We start from the raw sequence: 25,000 nt of genomic DNA, 5'->3' as shown, positions 1-25,000 counted from the left end.
AAACGAAAAAAAAGAACCATAAAGCAATTCCTTTATGTTGCATTTAATAATATTTGCTTGAATATATATATATATATATATATATATATATATATAATTTTTTTCAACATATAAATACAATATGCAGAATAAATAAAACCGCACTGATGCAAAACTATCATCATATCGATCCACTAAAAAAATATCTCAAACATGTAGAAACGAAAGTGGATTGGTGAAACCTCAAATAATGAGACACGAAAATGAAAATTAAACAACCCAGACAGAGTTAACATTAATTCTATCTATATATTCCTTCTTTCTAGTTTGTTTACCGGATGAGGCGTCCGTTTCCTTCTCATAAGGTCAATAGGCAGGTGGTCGACGTAAAAAAAACAAAAAAAACTGTAGTTGTCTCGGGAAGTAAATATACATATTGACATTGTGACTGTATTCTTGTCTGAAATCCGGGCTACATATATCGAGTCAGTCATCTTGATCGGTGTTGTCGTCTTCGTCTCCTTTCGTCGACGTAAATTAACTGAATAGGGAGATTGATTATTTCATAGCACAAAAAAACCTTTCAGTGATAAACAGTTCGATGGCGACTCTTTTCTGAATAGTAAGAGACATTAAGGGTCTACTTGGTTAACATATTTTGACTTCAAAGAAATAAGGATTCAATAGAGTATTAAGCTTCTAAAAAATATGATCCAAAGCTTAAAATTGGTGTCTTGTCTAAAGCTTATACTATTATCAGATAAATCGTTGTCCGCGATTTTTTAACACACACGGGTAAACAATAGGCAGTCAAATCTTATTCTCATGCGAGAAATTCAGAATCGTATGTGAAAGTTTTTTATGCTGATTTTATTGTAGTTTGCCACAACGGAGCTCTTCTACTTTGACAACAAGCGCCTCGATCGTTTGCTATCTCAGTTGTAAAGTATGGCTTCTTCGTTGAAGAAAACTGTGCTTTAATGGAACCCTTCGGCGGGCTTTAAATCAAGACCAGAAAGAAAGATTGCTGTAAACATCCGGTAATTTCCTGTTAAAAACCGTTTTGCTACTATTACAATCGTATAAACAGAAACTACATCTAAAACAGAAACTACATCGTAAAATACTGCACTGTTTCCGCATGGAGAAAATCTTTCGCCACCTGAAATTTATTATTTTTTATTTAAATAAACGACCTTACTGATGCAATTGCCCAGGAAATGAATATGTTTGCTGAGGACACCACGTGCTATTCCCGACATACGGGAAGATCAATCACACACATATCCAATGGAATAGTTGACTCATTAGGAAATGACATCTAGCTTAAAGTGAAATTATGCATCATAACAAAGATTATATTAAATGCTATAAACTATTAAACATCAATCGATTTTAGCCCTTTTAATATGCAGAAAAGGAATAAACTATCCTTGGTTTCTAACCGGTATTGCTTAACATTTATGTTTATTTGCATTTCACGATATCAAGATATTGGTTATTGTTAAACGGTATTCCTGGGTACAGAAATTATATTGTGATCAAACGGTGTCGCTTAAATCTGTCTTAAATTTAACAGTATTTAATATAAAAACATCATACCTTTTTTATAGTCTAATGCTTTTACGCATATAAAACCCCAAGGATAACTTGAGGACACGAGTAAATGCGATTGCCAAAGGAATGGAGACTATAATTAAAAAAAAATTATAATAATAAATAAAAAAGAATGAACAATAAACGCTCGGTAATATTTTGTAAATATTAGGAATCAAAAAGATCCCATTGTAGTAAACTGCAAAGCATCTCCGTAATATTATCTTCCACAGAAGGTAATCCTTAAAAAAAACGTTACTCATGGAAATGTTGTTTAGTTTTGTGTACACCCAGAGAGAATAACATTTTTATAATGGTTGTAGTTAGAGGAGTTTTCACTATGAATTATTTATATTAAAGTATTTATCAAATCTATTTGTACCCATTCGCTATCGTTTACAACATAATCTATCAAATTATAATTTTAATAATGTTATCAATGCTGAACGGATTAGGGTTTAATTACGCTATAGCATAGACAATCAAATACTCGACGATGGAAACTGATGGGATAACGACGCACCCCTTCACTTTCAGGATGGCCGTTTGCATATATCGACTCATCCTTTATATCATTAACCTGGGATATTTGTAAACCCATTCTTTGTTATCGACGATCCTCGTTGTTTATCCGCTTTGTTGATCTAATTCGTATTTGTCCAGTAAGTTTCATATGAGAAATGCATTGTTGGAAGCCTTTAGTTCTGCGACTCTGTGCTAGAGTGTAAACATGGCATAATCACGTTGATACACCGGTTCCCGCTGGATCACCGCTTAAGCAACGTTGGGCCTGGTCAGTTCTAAATGGGTGACCATTTAGGACTTCGAGGTGCTGTATGTGCTCTCCGCTTATCTCGGCATTGTTTCCAGTCATCCTGGTCTTCTCCTTGCCACTGGACCTAAACAGTGCCGATTCAGGCAAGGTGAGGTTAGGGATTGCGCGACCCTTGCCTCACTATTACACGCGCAACTGCCCCCCACTGGGGTATCCTTTGTCTTTTGAGACTGAAGGGAGGCATCGATCGATCGCTAAAGTGTAGAGAGGAGAAAAGATTGTCGCCAAAGAGAAGTTTATAATACGATGAGGAATTCTCGGATAGAAACGTTGTGTTCTTCGCTATTTCCACAGTGCGTGCATTTGTTGACGGAATTTGCTGGTTGGCTTTCTGCTTTTCGAGTCTTTTGTAGCAATCGAATTCTCTATTCTCTACGTCGCTTTGCCATCCTATTTTTAAACACTTGTTTTTCGAATGTTAGTAAATATAATTTCGTTGCAAAATCCTCTGACTTGTTTTATTTGTTCTTTAAACTATTCATGTATACATATGAAACAACCCCCCATCTCCTCCCAGAGTGGAACCGCTGACCCAAAACCTAACTGTAATCTTTAGTCGCATAAACGAAAGATACTCGATTATCACCACCAAAATAATAACAATTTCCAAAAGTTTTCGTACAGATACTCAACATTGTCGTAGACTCTTGAAAATTCAGTTTGTTGCTGGTATACATCTTATGAGATGACTGGAATATATTTATGATTTTGTTCAAAAAAAGAGCTACAGCAAGAATTGGAATAAAGCCTTAATGTCACAGCTGGTAAATTTCAAAAATACATTCTGAACGTGAGGAACTTTTAGTAGTACGATATGCAATACAATTCTGCTTTGAAACGTAAAAAAATGCCAAAGAAAAATATGGAATGCTTCAACTTGCTTTTAGAGCATCTTGCCTGAATAGAGAATCAGTTTTCGAGTGTCATAAGATATTTAAGAAAGGCAAGTTGTCTGTGAGGGACGATGAGAAGTGTAAAAGGAGCAAGTTTTCCAGAAGCACCTTAGATATAAAAACCGTCGTGGGTCTATAGAAACAATAAGTGCACAGTTTGATTCCAGTGTGGTAACTTTACATTCAATTATTCACGAGGAACTGAAGATGCGGAAGGTTTGCGCGAAGTTTGTCCCAATGGTTTTCCATCCTTGTTTGTCACAGACTATTAACCCAAGATGGACATTAAACAGTTCATCACTTTCACTATAGTCCAGACCTTGGTTCTTATCACTTTTGCTGTTGGACTTGACACAAAGAAAACCTAAGCGGCTGCCGTTGTGAGACAATTGTGGAGATGAAAGGGAGTGTAACGAGGATAACTGACACGCTTACAGAGGAGGACTTCAGTTAGGCTTTAAAGATATTGTTGGAATTGTACAAGTTCATTGCAGACGGAAAAGATTTCTTTGAAGGAGGTGTAAAATTTAATGTATGTACTGTTAATATTAGTGTCTATACCAACAGTCTGGAAACTTATGCAAGATTCTTCATACGAAACCAGCTTCCCAAATACTAGAAATCAACGAAACAATGGAATTACTAAACAAGAAGTTAGAGATCGCAGTAAGCAAGGTTAATATGATTAATAATCTGCAAACAACGTCCAAGCTAGCTCAGACATACTCGAAGATTGGCCCTAAAGAGAACCGCCAATTCAATGCACAAATAAACATTTAATGAAAAAAAAAACACCAAAAATAATCTAAAAGCAGACTATCAAGATATTAAATTTCCAGGGGATGGATCTGTTATAGCCTCATGCATCAAAAGACACGATTGTACCTAAGAGATAAGTAACTTTCCCGTACTAATGCTACCACAGTCAGAACTATTAGTCTTATTTTAACTAGCGCCATTAATATCAGGTGAAACAACCAATACAATTAGAGTTAAATAAAAAACCGCTGTAAGGTTTTATTTGTTCTTCAATGCATATATTTAAAACAATTCTGAACTTTTACGGTTGTATGGAGTGGGGAACCAAAACCCAACTATGGTGGTTGGGACGAAATAGGATCTGATTATCTCTATCAGTTTTCAGCATTTGTTTAGTGAGCCATTTGTTTAGTGAGCCATTTGTTTAGTGAGCCAGCGGACGTAGTCTTCTACCGATCTTTAATAAAAAATTATAATCTACCCTTTATATTCTAGATGGAAGTTTACCATAGAAATCATATTCTTACTAAAACACCCGTCTCTCTCTCTCACTCTCTCTTGATATATATATATATATATATATGTATATATATATACATATATATATATATATATACATATATATATATATGTATATGTATGTGTGTGTGTGTGTGTGTGTGTGATTACAGTGGTATGCAGATTAAGTATTGTGCCAATTTTATTTACGGTAATGTATACGCAATTTACATAAACACACACATTAAGTGAATGCGTTTATCGTTTTATTAACACATCTGTATAATAAACTTATAATCAAATATGATATAAATAAAACCCTTTATCTTATAACCTCCCCCACCGGGGTGCCTTGAAAAACGTTTAGTCTCTCTGAAGGGATAATAAGGCACATACTAAGACTCCTCCTTTCTCTTTCTCTCTTTCACACACACACACACACACACACACACACACACACACACACATATATATATATATATATATATATATATATATATATATATATATATATATTAGTGTTGGGACGATTAATCGGAATCGTGAGTCGGAGGAATCGGAAGATTTGCGGGGTATTGATGCCTATTTCTGACACCAAACGATTCTTTAAATTGTCCTTTTTTTTCGATATTTTTTAGAAACCAAATTCTTCCATTGCTGGAAATAATGATGATAAAATAATAAATATTATTTTATTTTAAATTACCAGTAAAGCTAAAATCAATAAATCATCATTCACAAGTGTAATTTTACGTTTGGGAAAATATCTGCATATTTAACATGTGCTTTTGACGAAAAACAGGGGGGGACAATCTATAGATTTGTAAAGAATCGAAATTGGAATCGAGAATTTTATCGGAATCGGAAAAATATTGGAATCGCCCCACTACTACTACTACTACTAATAATATATATATATATATATATATATATATATATATATATACATATATATATATATATATATATATATATATATATATATATATATATATACAGACAGAGAGAGGAGGGGAGATATTCTTTATTGAAGCACTAAATAGAACACACTGTCGACCTAATGTTTTACAAAAACAGTTTCTTTTTCTTAGATACATATCTTCATAAAGGTTGAGGATTGCAATTTCTATTCGTTTTAAATGCATACCGTATACTAATCCGGAGATATCTGCATACACCGCATGGTATTCTGAAATGGTCATCCATCTGCAACTAACCGGACGCATCGTTGCATAATGAAGGTTATCTAATGTAAACCGCCGTGTTAACATGGTTATCCCGTATATATTACTATAACTATCTATATTTCTCTCTTTCTCTCTTTCCCCCTCTCTTTCTCTCTCTCTCTCTCTCTCTCTATATATATATATATATATTCATATATATATATATTTTAAAAATACTCAAATGTATTAAACTAAAAATCAAGCGTGCTTAAGACATATGTAAACCTCCTATCGACAGAATTAGGTGAACACTAGAAATATTATTACGGGAGTCGATCTATTTTTCGACGATATTAACCGCCTCGTCAAGGATTCAATAATGAATAGTTCAGACGATAGAAGCCCGGTTTTCTATTAATGTGTAACATCTGCAATCTATAGGGAGAAAGAGAAATATGCCGACTTGGACGAATAAGCGTTATTCAAAAGGATATATGTAAGAGCAGATATAAATGCGTTTGTGGAAGAGACAGCAGCGATAGTGAAACTGGGCGAGAGAGTAAGTTACAGTGAGAATGTGATACGATAAGCAGAGGAGACTCTATAAGGCGAACGTGTCAGACACTTGGCGACAAAGATATGTTGAGTAGACCGTGAAAGTTTGTCCATAAAGATCGTGATAGATTTCCAAGTCTAATGGTTATCGATTGTTTGATTAATTCCCGTGTAAAGTGGCCACAAGCCGCAAGTGGCGGCCATTACTTATTCAACAACACACAGCAACCGATTGGAGAATCGTCCATTTCCGTTTGCTTCATGGCCGCCGCTAGACATCAACTGACAAGGTGACACTTTCGAACGACTATCGTGTCATGTTACGCTGAAATGGATCTGCTCGTGGACTTCATTTGCTCGGCGACTTGAGCCGAAAGAATCGTAATTTCGTCGAATGATAAATAGATGAATGGAAGCCAAAGAAAAACAAGAAAATGACTCAAACCCATATTATATTAGCCGTTCATCTTATGAAGCATTTAGAATCATAAGTCATTCATATGCGGTACTGTTTCGTTGTACCACCACTAATCAGTACGGCTAAAAAAGCCGGGAATGAAACCTACAACCATCTATTAAAGTCAACAGTTTTACCCGCCGTCCCACGGGATCAGTGCTCGAAAACGACCTTAACAAATGTACATTTTAAATAAAACTTCGCCTACCGCTTTTACACTGCTCAAGCTACTTGTATCTTTAAAAATGAAAAAAAGTGAGCCTCGCTTTTTGGCCATTTAAATAGCAAGCAAGATACATATAGGATAGTGCTCAACCAGAAGAGAACTTAAATATATAGTTATCCACTTACAGTAATGTTTCGTTGTATCACAACTCATCAGTGCAGCAAGACTAGCACTTTCCCCTAGCCGAGAATTAAACCTTAATTATAACATAGTGCTGTTGGTCAGCAGTTCAACCCATCGGAGGATCGGTTCTTGCAAATAACCTAAACGAATATCCATTTAAATAAAAACTCACGCACTGCTATATATATATATAGTTAACAAGATTTGATCTTTGTGACCTCTAACGAACTATTTAGTCAATTTTGGGTCAAAACACTTTAAATTTTGTATGTAGTTTACCTCATTATGAGTAAAAATTTTATGAACAGTAAAAAGGGCATGAGTAAAGCCGGGATCAACTTCTAATATATATATATATATATATATATATATATATATATATATATATATATATATATATATATATATGTATGTATTTTTTATACATATAAACATACCTATGTGTACACACACACATGCACACACACATACATACATACACATACACACATATATGTGTGTGACCGCCTATGTATACTCATGCCTATCTAATTCATTTATTTGTTTGTTTTCTATTTTTATTGTTAGTTTTAAAGCTATTGTTCATCGCTATACTAGAGTGAGTCCACCCCCCCCCCAAAAAAAAAAAGGAGAACGTCTACCTAGAACCGCTGGGCTGGTTCTGAGACAGCTCCTTTGTTTGATGGGGTGCAGGCTCGTTGGCTGATGGGAAGGGGCGCGGTGGATGCGGGAGGGCTGATTGGCCAACTAGAAATCCTCAACATATATTAAAACGGGGGGCAGCCACGGGGTTCGCGCATAGGCCTAACGAGTCCTATAGTTGGATGAAACGCAGAATGTTCGGTGTAGCTTAATCGTCATATATATTTTATACATTACTAACTAGCTCTACCTACGTATTGAGCACTTTTGAAGTAAATGCTTAAAGTTTACGCATAAATCTATACTTACGGATATTAAATTTATGTGAATAAATGAAGTAGTTATATATATATAAATGTATACAAATATATATATATATATATATTTATACATATTTATATAAATATATTTATATATATATATATCTGTATATATATATACACATATATATATATAACAATATATATATATATATATATATATATACAAATATATATATATATTCAAATATATATATATACAAATATATATATAAATATATATACAAATATATATATATATATATAAATATATACAAATATATATATATAAATATATACAAATATATATATAAATATATATACAAATATATATATATATATAAATATATTCAAATATATATATATAAATATATACAAATATATATATATATAAATATATACAAATATATATACATATAAATATATACAAATATATATATATATAAATATATACAAATATATATATATATACATATATATATAAATATATATATTTATATAAATATATATATATATATATTCATATATATATTTATATATATACATATATATATATATAAATATATATATTTATATAAATATATATATATATTCATATATATATTTATATATAAATATATATACAAACATATATATATATAAATACATATATTTATATAAATATATATATATATTCATATATATATTTATATATAAATATATATACAAACATATATATATAAATATATTTATATAAATATGTATATATGTATATAAATATATATACAAACATATATATATATAAATATATTTATATAAATATGTATATATGTATATAAATATATATATATATTCATATATATAAATATATATATATATATTTATATATATAAATATATATACAAACATATATTATACACATGAATATATTTATATAAATATGTATATATATGTATATAAATATATATACATATTCATATATAAAAAAATACATATATTTATATTTGTACAAACATATATATATAAATATATATAAATATACAATTACACACACACACATATATATATATATATATATATATATATATATATATATATATATATATATATATATATATATACTAGCTGTACCCGGCCACGCATTGCTGTGGCTCAGTTTATTAAAATGGAACACATTCCTCAAGAAAAAATGCATTTTTTTCGTTTATTTACATTTATTATTTTTTGCATTTTTTTGGTTTTTCCCACCCAAAAATATAATTTTTTACCATAAATTGTTAGGTGAAAGTTTTTTTTTTCAGGAAAACTTGCACTTTATTTTAAAGAAATTTTGCAGTTAACATTTCTTTTTGAAAACATAATTTTTATTATAAAAAGAACAGATGAATGCTTTATATGAACGTTGTAAATAGTTAGGTGAAACCAGAGAAAAGTTTGATTTTTTTTCAAGAGACTGTACAAATTACTTTTTTTTCAAAAGATATTAAGAAAAACAGAAAACATACGTCCATCATTAATTATGCAAAACAATAAATAAACTGGAAAACTTTGTTTGCTAAAAAAATAAATACAGTAAACTTCGCTGAAGTGTTAGCATATGCTGCATCTTAAAAAGTTGTTTCATGCTGACAATTAAATAAAATAAACCTCAACAAATTAGTAAAAATAAGTAAAATCATGAATGACGGCTCTTGGGGGGGGTAAGTAAGTAGGAACAACACAATCATTTGTGTAAAATAATTAATATTCGAGAAATTGTGAACAATAACAAAAATAAATGATACCAAATGCAGTAAAATTCAGGTATCTTTTATACGTGCTGAAACTGTGTTAAAGTTATTTTTATTTCATTTCTTTTATTAAAAGTTTTCTTTACAACAATTAACTGGGTGCATGTCGTTTAGCCAATGGGGACTTCGTTCTTGGAAAATTATATAAAATCTATGACTATCACTAACTCTAAATTTGGGGGTGCAGCTGAAACTTAGGGTTAGTAGTAGATAAGTCATTTGTTTTACATTTGTTTATTTGTTGCATGTCGTTTAACAACTGGGGACTTCAATTAAGCCTCCTGACTCCTTAAGCGATAAGCGGACATTTGTTTATTAGTTTTTTTACTCAGTGTGTAAAATCAACTTTGAACAACATATTTGGAAATTAGAAAAATAAAAAAACAAAAGTATTTTGTTTTAGCATGTTAAAATTATTTAGGTTGGTAGATAATAAAATTCAAATGTGTTTGGTATAAGTACTTTTTTTTTTGCTGTTGTTCTTGCTTTTTACAATTTTCGACTAAATAATTCTAAATTAAGGGAAGTTGCTAAGATCGTATTTTAAATTAAACTACGGGGGTTGGAATGCCCCCCCCTAAAATGTACTTCGAAAAATCGATTTTATAACGAGATTTTAGGATGGTTTGCCGAAAAAAAGGTGAAAAACAAAACAAATAATCAATAAATAATTGTTACCAAAGGTAATGAATGCTACTTTCTTTACTTACAATAATTAGTTTATTTTATGTTTTAAAGTAGTTTTAAGCGCTTTTCTTTATTTTTTAATCTAAAATTTCGGGTGTGTGGGTGCGAAATATCTCCAGATTTTCTAGAATTCCCCGATAGATTGCAAACGAAATCTCCAGATCTAGCGAGAAAACCGCTAAATTGGAAACACTAGTCACGTGACGGCAAGCGATGATAAATAATTGTCCCTAAATAAAAAAATAGCCTATCGGTACAAAGAAAACCACCTATTTATTATAGAAAAATTAAGTACAATGTTATAATTAAAAAGAGATATATAAAAACACGCATGGGTACATTAAACATATTATACCAAAATGTCGAAGCAATCATTTATTTAGTTATTTAGACTATTAATTACGAACGAACAAAGTGTTACATTTGTATATATATATATATATATATATATATATATATATATATATATATATATATATATATATATATATATATATATATACATTCATTTAACAGGGCCACCACACCAGGGAGTGGCCCAGTAAACCCGGTTCGGACACTCGATCTCATGGGTCACCTTTGCTTCAGGCTATGTAAGCCCACTGTTGTTATGAATAACCATCTACCTGGCCATGGGAGATTAACTGTTAAGACTGATGAAAACCATCGTGTATGGTAGGATTGCAATCATCTGCAGAGATGAAGTAATTATCATATATATTCATACATTTGTTTATTTATGTATATATGTTGATACATGTATGTATTCATATATATTTTTCATAATGCAAGTATGTATATATATGTGTGTGTGTGTGTGTGTGTTTATATGTATGTGTGTATGAATATGCATGTGTATATATATGCATGTAAGCGTATGTATGTATATATGCACATATTATGTATTTCCGTATGTATATGTATATATATATGTATGTGTGTATATGTATTACATGTATCTATACATGCATATATATATATACACATATGCGTATATGAATGTATAAATATCCGTATATGTTTGTATATATGCACTAACACGTGTGTATGTATATGTGTATTTATAAACATATATGTATATATGTATGTGGATATATGCCTATATAATTATATATATTTGTATGTAAATATATTAGTTATAGTACGATTCCAATATTTTCCGATAGCATTACTCAGTCCGTAATAAATTCACTATTCCGATATATTTAGAGATATTTGGACCTATTTATTCATTGATTAGTTTATTACTATTTACGAACAGTAATCTACGTGCACGCGTGTTCCGGAGTCCTTCTCCTTCATCGGCGTACCTTGACTGTTGTTAGGACTCGAACATGTATATATATATATATATATATATATATATATATATATATATATATATATATATATGTATATATATATAATGTGTATATATATAATGTATATATATAATGTATATATATATAATGTATGTATATATATATAATGTATATATATATAATGTATATATATATAATGTATATATATATATATAGATAATGTATATATATAATGTATATATATATCTATATATATATGATGTATATGTATATATCTATGTATATATATGTATATATATATGTAAGTATATATATGTATGTGTATATTATATGTATATATATATATATGTATATATATAGTTTTATATATATATGTGTGTATGTGTGTGTAGGTGTGTGTGTGTGAATCCATATGCAACTAACAATATTTATAAAAATAGAAATTACAGTAATCAATACAATAACAGAACTAGAAATTCTAAGTAAGGCATTACTAAAATCATCCACAATGCTACGTTTACCACGTAATATTAATACCGATAATATTTATAACGGTCCCTCCCTTCAGCCAATTCTTGTATTTCTGTTTCCTTTCACTGGTTGTACAAGACTCCATTCTGTAACAACGCTTTCGATAGAAACTTTCTGCATTTTCTTCTCTACTCTTCTATTTATGTGCCGACATGAATTGGCATCGTAATCTCGACCGATATGCAAATGAGTTCCGATAGCGAAAAAGTCGTGACTAGCCAAATCGTATCCGAATAGCGAAAACCAGTATAGATAAAAAGACGGTAGGAATAGTTGTGTGTCTGTAGTGTAAAATGTTGTAGAGAGATATAAAAACATTATGGAGAGTCTAATATAGAAAGAGAATGACAGAGGATTAGATATAGCGAGTATATAAATAGATAACAGAAGAGAGAAAAACTAAGTTGCAAAGGGGAGATAATCGATAGGCTTGCTTATAAAAGAATGTCTAAAATCTACGTTGGTTCCACGAGGTGTTTTCTCGCCCTAATTTTACGTATATGCTCATAATTCCTTCTTGGTTACGTATTTCTTCCCTCGAAGTGCACTCCTGATGCAATGAGGGTATAGCACCCATGGTATAGTCAGGTTGAATTCCAGCTTTTCTTCAGGGTATGCCTCCATAAGGCCACCATTCGCCCATGTATGGAGTATTGTTGTCATATTTGGGCTGGTGCATCTGCCACTAGTCTCTCGCTCCTAGGAAAGGTTCAAAGGAGAGTCACCAATCTGATAGGTCCTGAACTGTCAGCTAAACGTCAGCCTCTGTCCCATCGACGAAATGTTGCATTCCTCTGCATGTTCTAAAAATACTTTAACGGAGAATGTTCTGGCGAACTGCAGGACGTAAATACCCCCGACAAACCCGACAAGCAGCTAAATCCCACCCCTTCACAGTAGAGATCCCTAGATGCAAGAGAGCCTTCTACTTCAGTAGTTTCTTCCCCAGACAACCTAGACTTTGGAATTCCCTTCCGGGTCCCTTTTCCCGACTGCACTGACATGCAGAAGTTCAAGTGCAACGTGAACCGACATCTTGCTGCCCAACTTCCTACACAGTACCCCTGATGCTTATGCCCCCGATAGTAGCCCCCTACAACAAATTGGCAATGTGCCTTGTTTGGGGTGAAAATGTAATTTAAAAAAAGGGTAGAGGTGGTTTAATCCTCCTGGGGTGTCCAGTCACCGCAGTTGGTATGATTTTATAATTTATATATTTTTGTATTTTTTCAGTCTGAATAAAAATTTATAGATACAAGCGCATATTATGTACCATTGGGGTACTCTGTAATATTTAATATGGAATTAATATATTTTCGAACTTTCTTTATCATAAGTTTTGATGCGATTATTATTAGAATTTATTGCTCTTTATGTTTTGTAACTATGAGCTTGTCTAATGTTATATATTAATTTACCCTAAATTAGTATGATGTATTTTATTGTATTATTGTAGATTAATATCAATAAGATACAAATGATCGAAACTCTTCAACAGGGACCGTAGATATTGTTATCCAGGAAAACTATAATATGTTACCAAATAATAGCACTATAAACATTTTTTTGTTATGGGGTGTATAAACATCCATAGGGCTAACCATATTTTGAACAACCAGTTTGTTGTGGTGGATACCACTTATTTGCATATGCGAATAACATAACACTATAAATGGCAAGCCTAGGGTGGCCTTAGTGTGTCTTACTCAAATGCCACCAGAAGTGACGCCGAAGAGCGTACATGTCCTCCCACCAAGACTCTCTGACTCGACACCGTCATTTGTACATATTGTAAATATACCTTTTCTTTAATGCACTTATTATTGCGTTATCTTGTTGTTTGCGTCTTCATTGTATTTCCTTACTAATTATTGTTCAACCTTGCAACCACAACATCGTTGAATAACGTAAGGAAAATAAGTCATGTAAAATTTAAGACATGTCCTTATTAGAAGTGGGCAGTTTAATTATCTATAACAGTAGTGTTCATAAGTTTTTTTAGTGGACAGTAATGTCATTGGTTTATAAAATCCAACCGAGAAAAGGAATGCTGCTTACAGTTATTCTAAATGAAACAGAAAAATAGCTTCTGTTGTTTTTTTTTTAGATTGTGATCGATAAATTAGTGTTATACGGATTATTCTGACTACTATTCTCATCAAAACTTTTCGGCTGAGGAACCCTGTGGGTGTGTATATATATATATATATATATATATATATATATATATATATATATATATATATATATATAACCTTTTTTTTGTTTTGTTGCTCAGCATACACCTCCAAACACCCGGGCAACGCCAGGCTGAAATGCTAGTATATATATATATATATATATATATATATATATATATATATATATATATATATATATATATATATATATAATCCCGAACACTGCAATTTAAATCACAACGTCTGAAATCCAAAACAAAATTTTATGATGTATGACGCAATCAAAATTTATACTTTTAATTCTGACATCGTCGAATGTAAAATGTCGTTTCCCGGCTGCCTTTATAAATCTTATTTTCTATAGCCTTATATTACACCTACGTTTGTCTCCCGACGATGAATCGACGGAAAATCGAACGCGTTCCTGATACGTATGGAACAATGTTTTGATTTAAACACCAAAAAGAATATTAGAAAAATTCAAATATTACAGAAAAAATACGTGTAATTAATCAGAATAATTCTATTATTTATCACAATGTTTAAATACACTCATTCGTGAAGACACATTTCAGTATTAAGTGAAACGGAAATATAATAAAGAAAAAAGCAACACCACTACTAGTGTTTCATACGCAGCATTCTGAATTTGAAGTGTGCATAACTTGTTCATAAGGCAGACAGGGATATTCTCCAGCTTTAAATAGTAAGGGCTACAGTTGAATACTATCCGTAAGTGGAGCACTTAGAGCACATATGTGTGTGTATATATATATATATATATATATATATATATATATATATATATGTGTGTGTGTGTGTGTGTGTGTGTGTGTGTGCGTGCGTGTTACTTTTATTTAAGTATACAAATATTACATACTCACTACACTGAACATGCTAATGTTTAAGACAAGTGGTCAGTGTAGCGACTATGAAATGATTGTAAATAAAATATATTTTCCTCTTTTTCATTAAGCGCTCTTAATAACCTCGTTTTTAATACACGGCTTTCCCTCCTTAATGCCTGGTAACTTGCTATATATATATATATATATATATATATATATATATATATATATATATATATAAGTTTTAAACTATATATGGCAGTTAAGCTACACAGAATATTCCGCGTTTCACCCACGCTAGGATGAATATTTGCGTGGATGAAACGCGGAATATTCTGTGTATCTTAATTGTCATATATATTTCATAACTTACTACCTAGCTTTACCTACGTATTGTGCACTGTTGAAGAAAATACTTAAAGTTTAAACATAAATTTATACTCTCGTATATTAATTTTTGTTATTAAATGAAGTAGTCATATATATATATATATATATATATATATATATATATAGTAGCAAAAGTACCAGACGTTGACTCGGTTCAAAAACAGTCTACACAAATTGGGCTCTGATTTATGAAAGCATGATAGGTTATGAAAAGGAATTTGAAGGTATGAAAACCAAAGCAAACTATGATGAAAGTAAAAATAAAATAGATAAACCATATAATTTATTATACCATACCTGTTCACACTGAAACACTTATTACAATACTCGGTAGATCTATATTAAAAAACCTTGTTAAACTTTGTGACATTCTATAGAGGTCAGGTGCGAACAAACACCCCATAATTTTATTATACCATATTTCTTCAAACAGAAACATAATAATCTAAGTATACTTACACAGATAAATATGAAAAGTCTTTATTAAAGTTTATGCCTATTTCCATTCTATGGAGACCAGGCGCGAACGCATACCCCACAATTTTATTATAACATCCCTATTTAAGTTAAAACATACTTATCTCGAAAAGACGTTTTACCCCCCCCCACCACCATAAAAGTAATGTTATTTACAATTTTAAATGTGGTTGCAGTGCCAACTACTTGGGTCGAACGACATTAACATTAGATGGAAGAATTCAACAGCATGTACCCAGTAAAATTAGGAATGGAACCTACCGGGCAACTGATGTCGTTACTAACACATACGGGTCTTCAATTACTGATCATTTGCTTAAAAACCCGTCTTGTGCAGCAAACTTTAGCACGGTCTCTTTTACCATTATTAGTCGTGCTCATTCATTATACCATCTTAAGATCTTGGAGATCATTCGCGTTCGACTCAGGAAACCATCTCTTTGCAAGCAAAGGGAATGCCTCCTGGGGTTGAACGTGATTAATCTCTAGGGTATTCGTCCATAATGCCGTTTTATTTAAATCGTTTTCCCACTTTTTTTTCCCCCCTGTAAATTTAATAAAACGCTATTTTAATCGCTTTCATTCTTTTTTTTTAAATAATTCCCTCGATACAGCTTTGAGAAGCGAGGGTCGAAACCGGTCAGCTGGCTCCCCATTTTTTTTTCTTTCCTCTCCTGCTTCCCTTTCATTCCCACCTTTTTGGAGAGAAGATATATATATATATATATTTGTATATATACAAATTTACTTTTAATCATGAATCATAAAAGTCTTCCTTTCCTAATTGCAATATATATATATATATATATATATATATATATATATATATATATAAACGTGTATGCATGCATGGGTATAGCATTATAAAAAAATTTAAATCAAAAGAATATCATACGTGGAAGCCATACAACTATAATTGCGAACACCTGCCACGGTGTGTTTGAAAGCAACTTTAATTAAATGATGTATGCTATATTGCATCCCTGAAAATAAACAGGATAAACCCCGAAACATTATTCTCCGAATTGGCATTATTTCTAATAAAAAAAGATGATTCACAATGAAAAAGGATACGTTAAGTCATGATTCTCGTGAGTTGAATTACATTCAATATGATCATCATTCAACAGAGTAAATGAGTTCGAACTGCTGCCTAACAATTACGAGCATTTATTCACATTCCTAGCACACTCTTTTCACTCCCCCGCTCTCTTACACAGCATCTATTCTACTATTGACTTTTTTGGATGTTTCGTGAATGTTTATGCCGCCATTTTCTCTCACATTGACCTAATTTCTGAAACGCTTTAATGCAACTATTTATAAAAGCGTCCATTACGAGTGATCATACAACCCATTAGGGAGGTCACTCCTTTTCAGGGAGGTCGTTGCTTTTGAAAGAGGCTGTTTCTTTTTAAACTGAACCCCTAAAACTAAATGTAAAGCATTCGGTACAAAATAGTGAACCATGAAACGCATATTTGATTCTTTAATCTTAAATTAGCAATCTAGTAGACAACATATTTGAATAGGCGTTTGCTGTCAACTCTGGAAAAACAATTAAGCATAATTTCAGTTAAATGTCAAACAACGCGCCAGTTTTATATTGTTTTCATCAACGTTTGTAAGCAAGTAAATGTGATATTATGCAGGGTATTTTTCTAATAGAAAAATGAAAAAATGTTTTTATGAGTCAGCGTCTATTAAGATCGAAATACAACTTGAGAATAGGAGCCATGAGTTTGTCAGGTGCACGGAAAGATCACCCATTAATGGAAACGATGGTTGAAATATAGCAGAATTTGATCAAAAAAGAAGAAAGTAAACGTCTTCTTTCTCCCTAAGCTCGCTTTAATTATTGTTCTTGACTGACTGATTGCAATTTTATGTGTATTTTTTGACATGGTGATCAAGGGCCGGAAGACACTCAGGGATAAGGGTTATTGCGTGTACAGTAATCAATCGGATAGTATCGTAGTAATCGTTAGTATTGGAGATTTTATAAACGTGTCTTACTTAAGGGGGCGGTTTGTCAGGAATTTGTTTATATTGGACTTGAAGACATCCAAGTTGTAGTCAGGTTGGGAACAGGCAAGTGGGAGAGAGTTCCACTGCCATGCACTTCTAAGAAAGAAGCTTTGTTCATGGAATCTACGCTTTACTTAGGCACAGATAAAGAGTGAGGGAAATTATTGACAGTGGTTTCAGCCAGACGGGTGTTTTTGTGAAAGATTGGCGAGACGGGGACCAGAGATTGGAGTCCAACCAGGCACGTGACATGGAAATAACGATAAAACAAAGACAGGCTCGCAACGTCTCTTCTGTGGGAGAGAGGTTGCAGAGAAGAGAAAAGGGCATCCCCCACTAAGCCACTAAGCCTATTTTGTACACTGTCATGGCAGGATAGGCTGTTTTTAGCAGCTCCTGCCCAGGTATGGCAACAGTATTCCATCCTTGGACGTACTTGGCTTTTATATAGATAGAGAATTGCATCAGTAGTGAGATATCTTCTGGAGCAGTAGAAGGATCCCACCATCTTTCCAGCGACTTTGGCAACAGACTTGATGTACGTGTTCCATTTCAGATCAGGAGTAAAGGTCAAACCTAGAAGCTTGTCAAAACATGGGGCTTCTCCTAGACGAGAGCCATCCATTTTAATTGATGGCAGATGGAAATCAGAGCGCTGATGATGTAAAAATTTATATCAGATCTACCTCTGCGTTCCATGTTTAAAAAGGATGTGGCCTCTATAGTATCAGACTTGATAGAATGGTTTATTGAAGGTATAAACCGTTTCATACCGTAAAAGAAATTCCAGCAAAAACCTAACAGCCAGCCGTGGTTCTCTCCGGAATGTGCTGCTGCCATTGCGCATAGAAATCACTTTTTTCCATTGCTTGCAACGTAATAGATCTACTGAGACTAAAACCGCTTTCAGAACTGCCAGCAACCACTGTAAAACGTAATAAAGAACGCAAGAGAGTTGTATGCTCAGTCCGTCAAGTCCAAAGTAGCTGAGCAGCGACTTGGTTCCCACCAGTTTTGGAAAATAGCAAACAGAATCCTGAACAGAGGCGTGTGCTCTATCGCAACTCTAATAAATGGACCTGAGGTAATCTCGTCAGCATCAGACAAAGCCAAATTCTTTGCCAAAACTTTGCAGCTAATTCTAACCTTTGCGACCTAGGCTGCCAACCTCCAATATTTCCTCCTGTATTAGAAAACATGCTAGGTGATATACAAATATATGCACGTAATGTTGCCAAGCTAATCAAGAACATTGATTCCAGTAAAGCAATCGGCCCTGGCGGTATTCCAATTATAGTACTCAAAAGACTTCAACCAGAACTTGCGCCCATACTTACAAAGCTGTTTAAAGGTTGTTTTAAGGAGAATTGCTTCCCGACACCCTGGAAAATGTCATCAGTATGCCCGGTATTTAAGAATTCAGGTGATCGCTCATCTCCCTCACAGTACAGGCCAATAAGTCTCCTGTTCGTCATGAGTAAGTTGCTGGAATCTGTGTTAAATAGAGAAGTAATCGACCATCTTAGAAAAATAACCTTCTTAGTGACGCGCTATATGGTTTCCGTTCTACTAGATCTACAACATATGTGCTTACAGTTATATCTCATAGGATTAGCGAATATCTCGACGGAGGCCACCTTTCTAGGGCAATTGCTCTTGACATATCAAAGGCCTTTGATAGAGTATGGCATAAAGGTTTACTTCACTAGATCTACAGCTACGGTATAGCTGGAAATGTCTTCTCAATTATTAAATCATTTCTCTCTGATAGGTTCATAAGAGTAGCGGTTGATGGTCAAAAATCAAAAGCTCACAGTATTAATGCTGGAGTACCTCAGGGGTCCATCCCGGGCCCAACTCTCTTCCTGATCTATATTAATGATCTTCCAAATCACATCCTTACAACATTCGTAGACATCTATGCTGATGACATTACTATCTATGGTAGCACATCTAAGACTGTGAACGACCAAGTTCTCTCTGATTCTCTCTCCTCTGATCTTGAGCAAGTGGTGCAATGGGAAAGAGGTGACTTGTTACTTATAATGCATCTAAAAACAAGCTTCTCTCTTTACACCATCCATGCTCTCATCCCCATCTGGCATCAATTTAATCAATGGCCCTCGTCTTGGGGAGGCCTCATGTTTTGACAAGCTTTTGGGCTTGTCCTTTACTCCTGATCTTAAATGAAACATATACATTAAATCCGTTGCCAAGGCCGCTGGAAAAATGGTGGGATCCTTCTATCGATCCAGTAGATATCTCACCTCTTATGCAATTTTCTATCTATATAAGAGCCAGGTACGTCCAAGGATGGAGTACTGTTGCCACATCTGGGCAGGAGCTGGTAGAAAAAAACTTATCCTGCCTTGATAGAGTTCAAAATAGACTTCGTAGCCTCGTAGGAGTTGTCCTTTTCTCTTCCCTGTATCCTCTTTCTCACATAAGAGAGGTTGCGAGTTTGTCTCTGCTTTATCTTTATTTTCATGGCAGCTGCTCGGCTGAGCTCAATTCTATAGTCCCCCTCGCCAAACTTTCACAAGAAACACCCGTCTAGCAGAAAACACTATCACTAATTTCCCCCACTCTTTATCTGTGCCTATATCTTAGCGTAGATTCCATGAGCAAAGCTTTTTTCTTAGAACTGCACGCCTGTGGAATTGTCTTCCGTTTTTCTGCTTTCCAGCTTACTACAATATGGTTGTCTTCAAGTCTAACGTAAACAAGTTTTTGATTAGACGTTCCATATAAGTTAACAAATTTACCGAATCTCCATTACTAACGGTTACTATATTGGCCAATTTCTACTGTGCACTCTTTAACCATTATCCTGTAGTGGCCTCTTGGCCTTGATAAGTGGTGATGCATATGTAAAAAAAAAACATTTTCTACGCACTTGAAATATGCCTCGTCGAATTTATATTTATTTCCTCTTTCATTATTTTGATCCTTTGTGACGTTACGAGACAATGAAATGTTGCAATGTAACGTCAACGTTAAAAAAGCAACGGCCATGTTACACGGATATAGAATTATGAACGGCAAAAGAATGCAATGGACATGGAAGAAAGAAAATAAAAATAAAAGAATGAAAGGCTATAAAGAGAGATCAAATGAATAGTGGGGGCTACTTATATGTGACATCCATATGCATTTAATCTTTTTGCATACGTGTAATTATATTTGTCGCGGTATTACAGCTATATGTCTGACCTAAGAGCTATATTAATAACATATTCGGAACTAACACATACAAGCTAATGCCCTTATTAATATTACAACTGTCTTGAAGCTCGTTTTAAAAGTAAGTATTGCAAATGAAAAGTATATTTAATTATCAGTATGAAAACATTTTCCGACATTTTTAACAGCTTTTTTCCAGGTTATTATTTTCTTTTCCATGGGATAACCGAACAACATGCTTATAACAATCGCTTATATGAGTTACAAAATATATTTAGAGAATAAAATAAGGACTTCTTACTTTAAAGATGTTGCAGTTGTGATGGTGTTGTTCGTAACATGCGATGCAGCATTTTAATATCACAGCTGAATGTTTATAAAATGGTGTTCAAAAGCTACATAAGATAGTGACTATTAGCTTAGATGTATTGACTTTGTATGTGGCATCTTTTGTTGCAAACCTACGATATGTTGGTCAAGGGCGGGATTTCAGCAGTTATTTTATTATATAGGCGATAAACATTGTGTGTGTGATTTCATTCCCTCTAGATTTCTAAACGGTTGGTTCGAGTTCTTTTGTTTTCTTTTGTAATTTCACACAAATGTACTTCACTTGGCTGGCAGTGTTATTTGACAGTAAGATATGGAACTGTCTTTAATAATATGGATAATTTAAAAAAATCAGATGAGAGAAAGAACCAACAATTTTCGTCTAAAGTTAACACCTTATGCAGCCTAACATCATAAGTGTATTTGAAAAGTGTTATTACCTCACAAGCAGAAAAGCACGGCATATTTATTAAACAGTAGATTATTTGATATGACAGAGCCATGTTCGAAATGAATGTATAGAACCATAATGATTGGCTTCTTCATTTTAACTTTAATTCAAGCCATAATATAAGAATGATTTCATAAAATTAACAGTAAGTTCTCTACAGTGCAATGTAAACTACAAATTATTTTGAAGCTAATCATTATGGGAAGAATAGTAAGCTTCGGACCGGTTTCCAGCGCGATAGTTCCCCAACGAGAGCAGACAATTAATCGATTTGATTGAAAAATGAGCGATTTCACCGATTTCGGTAACAATAAAATATGATATTATAATAAATGTTATGCGTGTTTGTCTGAACTTAATCCCCCGCAACATCGGATATTTCTGCTCTTAAAGTATTAGAAATACGCCGCGTCGCATGCATGCAAATTGTTTTCATGTGGTCGTTTTAATATTGAAAGCATTAATCAACAGTTTATTGTTTCATTGCAGGTAAGTCGTTTCTTATGGAATACTGTTTGGAATAAAACCTAATTAACAAATAAGTCACTCCTGTACACACGAGTAAGTATTACTTTTTTTTCATAATTATCATATAAAAAGAGGAACAGTTTATATTTAAAGTAAACTATGTTTGTTCTTGTTACACCGGAATCGATTAACTGTTTCTCATGATTGATACGAAAATTGTATGTTAATTCATAATTGTATTCTCTATATTCATCTTTCTATATGCAAACGATTTCTACATTGTTTTACTTGCAATGGTCACATAGGGATGTGCCGGTGGTCTAGTGGTTAACGATTGCGACTTGCGACCTTGGTGTCCAAAATTCGGATCTAGTTCGTTCAACAAAATCGCTTTCACTTAGGATGTTGGCAACCTTCACACAGTCCCACCCGTACTCCTCGACGTCTTTATAGAAATACTTCTGACGAGAAAAATATCGGGGAAGCCAATGCTTAAAATAACATTTTCGGATTCATGCGATAAGAGTATGAATGAAAGTTCATTAATTAAAATTAAAAAAAAAAAATTCATCGTTTGTGAATTTTGGAGATGAGGATTAGTTATTCGTATTAATTAGATTCATCGAATTACTGTTATAATCTTGAGTGTTATTTTCACAACGCTTCGGTCAATGTAACCTCCGACCTTCTTCAGGTGTATCTTGTCGAACTCGGAAATTCTCCGCAAGGACCCGTGGCGCAGTTGTTAAAGTAGTAAGAAAAATCAATTCTTAAAAATGATATTCTCGAAAAGGTTGAAGGTTCAATCCTGAGTGTGGGTGATCAAAAAATAAAATTGCTAAATATTTAGGATCTCAAATGGCTGACGGAACAAATGTATGCTACACCTTTAAATAAATGAAGGGTTCCGCTCGAAATTCCCTCACAATTCTTGAGTTCGACAGAAACATTCCCGAGTTCGACAAGATGCACTTGAAGAAGGTCGGAGGTTGCATCGACCGAAACGTTCTGAAAATCACACTTAAGATGAGAACAGTAGTCCGATAAATCCAAATAATACTAAAATGATTCGTGTCGTGCGATAAATTGCTACGAGCTAATCTGGAAATCATTACACTCAAAATTTCTGTTTTCACGCGTTGGGTGCTCTGGCAGATGGAGTGCCGATCAAATAGTTGACATCAAACGGATCGCTTGAAGCATGGGACGCAAGTTAATTTCGTGTGCTCCTTAATTTGCCTGTTGCCACTTTTGTTTGCACAAGCAGGTGTGTGCGATCAAATGTTAGCATGTATGCAAAGATTATTCACCAGTGATAATATAATTTAAATAAACGAATCATTTTGAAACTATCATTTATAAAAAAATATTTTTCGATTGCGCACTATGCGTGCTATTTTATCACCATTTATATTGTATGAAGCATCACAATCTATTCTCTCAACATTCTGTATGCCCTATTAAGAAAAAGGATATGCATACATATATATATATATATATATATATATATATATATATATATATATATATATATATCAAAAGTACCCGCCGTTGGCTTGGTTCGAAAACAGCCCTCAGAAAATGGACTCTTATTTATGAAAGTATGCTAGATTATGAAAAGCAAGGGGTGGAAAGAGATAGCTTCGAATTTGGGGGCATCAAAACCAAAGCCAAATATGATGAAAGTAAAATAAAACAGATTACCTCCATAATTTATTATGCAATACCGGTTCACACTGAAACACTTATCACAATATTCGCTGGATCTATATTAAAAAACCTTGTTAAACATTGTGACATATTTCCATTCTATGGAGGTCAGGTGCGAAGGAACACCTCATAATTTTATTATACCACATTTCTTTCAACTGAAACATAATTATCAAAGTATACTTCGCAGATAGATCTTTACTCTTTATTAAAATTTGCCCCTATTTCCATTCCATGGAGGCCAGGCGCGAACACAGACTCCACATATTTATTATACCATCCCTATTTAAGTTAAAACATACTTATTAAAATATTCTTATGTATATCTATAAGCAATCGTAAACGTTTTTTTTTTAATTTTTAAATTTTTTATTTCTGCCAGATCAAACATACCCATTGCTGTATCTCGATAAACTTTCTATCATTATATGTAATCAATTTTATAAAATAGTCAACCATATAGGAGCCTATTCGTGACCAGACACACACACAGACATTCAGCTTTATATACATATATATATATATATATATATATATATATATATATATATATATATATATATACTCATTCACATACAGTATTGTTTCACTGTTTTACTGCTGATCAGCGCGGCTAGAC

At 32.9% G+C, this 25,000-nt stretch overlaps 1 protein-coding gene across 5 annotated transcripts in view; it reads left to right on the top strand.

Moving 5' to 3' along the window:
• LOC145285801 (uncharacterized) overlaps positions 1-25,000 on the top strand; it is a 665,485-nt gene that overhangs the window by 471,664 nt on the left and 168,821 nt on the right. Inside the window, exon 2 of one of the 5 annotated variants that reach the window (XM_080134182.1) lies at positions 22,693-22,764. The exons of the other annotated variants lie outside the window; for them this stretch is intronic. The gene's annotated coding sequence lies outside the window, so the exon portion shown is untranslated. The remainder of the gene's footprint in view (positions 1-22,692; positions 22,765-25,000) is intronic. 5 annotated transcript variants of the gene reach the window in all.

Source organism: Euprymna scolopes, chromosome 10, assembly GCF_053919585.1.
Source record: "Euprymna scolopes isolate OS-2025 chromosome 10, ASM5391958v1, whole genome shotgun sequence".
Taxonomy (NCBI): Eukaryota; Metazoa; Mollusca; class Cephalopoda; order Sepiida; family Sepiolidae; genus Euprymna; species Euprymna scolopes.
The sequence above is the reverse complement of the archived record's forward strand: the minus strand, read 5'-3'. Positions and strand labels throughout refer to the sequence as shown.